The sequence below is a fragment of the Etheostoma cragini genome, chromosome 1 (genome assembly GCF_013103735.1).
Source record: "Etheostoma cragini isolate CJK2018 chromosome 1, CSU_Ecrag_1.0, whole genome shotgun sequence".
Taxonomy (NCBI): domain Eukaryota; kingdom Metazoa; phylum Chordata; class Actinopteri; order Perciformes; family Percidae; genus Etheostoma; species Etheostoma cragini.
Genome location: NC_048407.1, coordinates 5338678 through 5342471, shown reverse-complemented (window position 1 = coordinate 5342471; position 3794 = coordinate 5338678).

The window sequence follows — 3794 nt, the reverse complement described above, 5'->3', positions numbered from 1 at the left end:
ATATATATATATATAGGGTGGTCAGATGCAACCTCCATAATGAAACGCCGCAAAATTCAAAGCACCTTCTCTTACGTGTTGAATATCACCATAGCACCTGCAACAGAAAATCTCTGGAGCCGCCACTGGTCCTGTATAAACCTAAAGCTGCAGAGACCACGGATCACTCCTTTTACAGAGAGAGTGGACACTGATGCGACGCACAGGTCTGTCTGCAGACAGCGGCCACCGGGCAGCCTCAAAACATTACCATCCCACTGGGAAAAGTCCTAACTCTCCTGATTGCCACTTCGCATCTGGGTGCCAGTGCAACCATTTTTAACCATCTAAACAAACTGCAATAGTAGGGCTTTAAATAAAACTCATGACAACAATAGTGACAAGTATTGCTTGTTAATAAGAAATAAAGCAGAACACATGCAGAAGACGACAGAATAACTGTTAAACACGTTCATGTCGGATCAGAAGGCAGACGATTTTAACACATGAGACTCCAGGATTAATCTTAGCCTGGCTGTTGGTCTGGCTGTTAGCCTGCTCTGGACCAGGCTAGCCACAAAGAATAAAGCTCCATGCTTACTTGGCTGGGTTTAATTCAACCTGGTTTTGTGCAACCAAGTCAAACCTAAAGTCATCCAGGATAACTTGAATATTCCGTCTTAATCCCTTATTCTGGTTTTGTGCAACAGGCCCCAGATGGCCTCTTTTTGTTGTGAGAATAGCACAAAAGAACTCATGTACCATGATTGTGTTTGTCACTCCCCAATGTAAGTCGAGTGCAGATTTGAGTCGCACATGCGTCACTTTGCGATGAGATAAGATGTGAGTTGCGAATGCTAACGAGAGACTTCTGTAATGTAAATACAGTAAAAATTGACTTGTGCTTTGCACACTCTTGGCAGCACTCCATCACTCTCCTTCTTGGTCAAATAGTCCTTACAAAGCCTGGAGGTGTGTTTGGGGTCATTGTCCTGCTAAAAAATAAATGATGGTCCAACCAAACGCAAACTGTGATGGGGATGGCATGTCGCTGCAGGATGCTGTGGTAGCCATGCTGGTTCAGTATGCCTTCAATTTGGAATAAATATCGAACAGTGTCACCAACAAACCACCACCACACCCACACCATCACACCACCTCCTCCATGCTTCACGGTGGGAACCAGGCACGTAGAATCCATCCGGTCACCTTTTCGCCATCGCACAAAGACACGGCGGCTGGAATAAAAGATCTCATCAGACCAAAAGCCCAGATTTCCACTGGTCTAATGGCCATTCCTTGTGTTTCTTGGCCCAAACAAATCTCTTCTGCTTGTTGACTCTCCTTAGCAGTGGTTTCCTAGCTGCTATTTGACCATGAAGGTCTGATTTGTGCAATCTCCTCCTAACAGTTGTTCTAGAGATGTGTCTGCTAGATTCATCTGGTCACTAATCTGAGCTGCTGTTAACTTGCAATTTCTGAGGCTGGTGACTCAGATGAACTTATCTTCAGCAGCAGAGGTGACTCTTGGTCTTCCTTTCCTGGGGCGGCCCTTATGTGAGCCAGTTTTGCTGTAGCGCTGGATGGTTTTGTGACTGCACTTTGGGACACATTCAAAGTTTTTGCAATTTCCAGTGATTGTTGGAGTAATGATGGCCACTCGTTTCTCTTTACTTAGACGATTGTTTTTTGCCATAATATGAATAATGAATTCTAGCAGTTGTCCAATAGGGCTGTCGGCTGTGTATCAACCTGACTTCTGCACAACACAACTGATTGTCCCAACCCCATTAATAAGGCAAGAATTTCCACTAATTAACCCTGACAAGGCCTACCTGTGAAGTGAAAACCAATTTAGGTGACTACCTAATGAAGCTCAATGAGAGAACACCAAGGGTTTGCATCACCATCAAAAATCAAAGGGTGGCAACTTTGAAGAGACTAGAATACAAGACATGTTTTACTGTTTCAAACTATTTTGTTAAGTACATAATTCCACATGTTCATTCATAGTTTTGATGTGTTCAGTGATAATTTACAATGTAAATAGTCATGAAAATAAAGAAAATACATTGAATGAGAGAGTCCAAACTTTTGGCCTGTTTTGTGTGTATATAGACACACACACACACACAGTCTATGGTTTTTACTCACTTTCTGTCTCTCCAATGACGTTATTCCTCTCCCACAGGCAGCATCCATCACGTGCAGTCGGTGCAATTCTCTTAATAGGTCCATGATATCTCCCCTTGTGTGCAGCTCTAAATGTTTTTTTTTCTAGCATTTAGATTTTGACTTACGTATTTTTAAATAGCTTTTTGATTTTTTTTTTGCTCAGGTGATTGTTTCTTGTACATTAACATTTACAAATATGCATGTATATTCTGTTCCCCCAATAAGTTTTGTATGTAAAAAATCATTTAGCAATTTTTATCAACATGTAGGACAGCCAATAGCAACTTTCCTTACTGAAGAGCTGGCAACACTGGGAGTAGCTAACGTTAGATTCTGGCTATATTGACATAAAAGCCCGTGTTCACACGGAGCTCTGTACCCAACAGACAGGCACACTTTTTCGGCTTAGAATTACGGTTGTAGTTGCAAATTTTAAACACGACATCCTCGCTGTCTTTTCCACCTGACGAACAGACACACTTCCTAGGCTTAGTGCTGGGCGGTATGATCAACAATTTGTATCCCAGTATTTTTTATTCTGGCGATTTCACAGTATGTTCTTTTCAATATCATCATGTTTAATAAAATTGATTACTAAAGGATTTGCCTGGCTCCATAACATTATATGTTACAGGAACTTTATTGATAGAATATTCTAGAGACAAAGCTTTAATAGGCCACAGAGTACAACACCACTGTTTCTCTGTTTTCCTCTTTCTCGGCTGGAATCTTTATACTCTTTTTCAGACACACAGATTGGGAAGTTTATCAACTTATCAGGCAACATCTATTGTCAGTTCCTCAAGATACAGGAATGTATGTCCTTTCTCTAACTGACACTTTCTGGAACAATAGCCCATCAGAAAGACAGGAAATATCTGCAAGCCCCATTCTGTTTAGAGGGTGCCCTGCACTCCAAGTTTCCTGTGTGCTGCCTAAGATGCAGGATCAGCAACACTCTATTGGCATGCAGAATAAATGCAATGCCCTCCGTTTCTTACATACAATATATTCATTAAACAATCATATGATTCATAGTTAAACCTTGGTCTTGTGTCATATTTTCAATTTTAACATGCACATTTTATACATTAGAGGAAAATAACATTCTATATAATGATTATAGTTAAAGCAATGATAAAATAAAAACCAACACTTGGCTACAGGTAGGTTGTTGTAGAAAGTAGGCCACTGAACGTAGCTCCGCTGTCAGCCTCCTTTGGCGTTAGAATAATGTTAGTAGGTTGGCGGACCTACAGTGGTGTGATAAAGTGTTTGCCCCCTTCCTCATTTCCTGTTCCTTTGCATGTTTGTCACACTTAAGTGTTTCGGAACATCAAGCCAATTTAAACAATTGTCAAGGACAACACAAGTAAACACAAAATGCAATTTGTAAATGAAGGTGTTTATTATTAAAAGGTGAAAAAAAATCCAAACCATCATGGCCCTGTGTGAAAAAGTGATTGCCCCCTAAACCTAATAACTGGTTGGGCCACCCTTAGCAGCAACAACTGCAACCAAGCGTTTGAGATAACGTGCAATGAGGCTTTTACAGCATCCTGGAGGAATTTTGGCCCACTCATCTTTGCAGAATTGTCCTAATTCTGTTACATTAGAGGGTTTTCGAGCATGAACGGCCT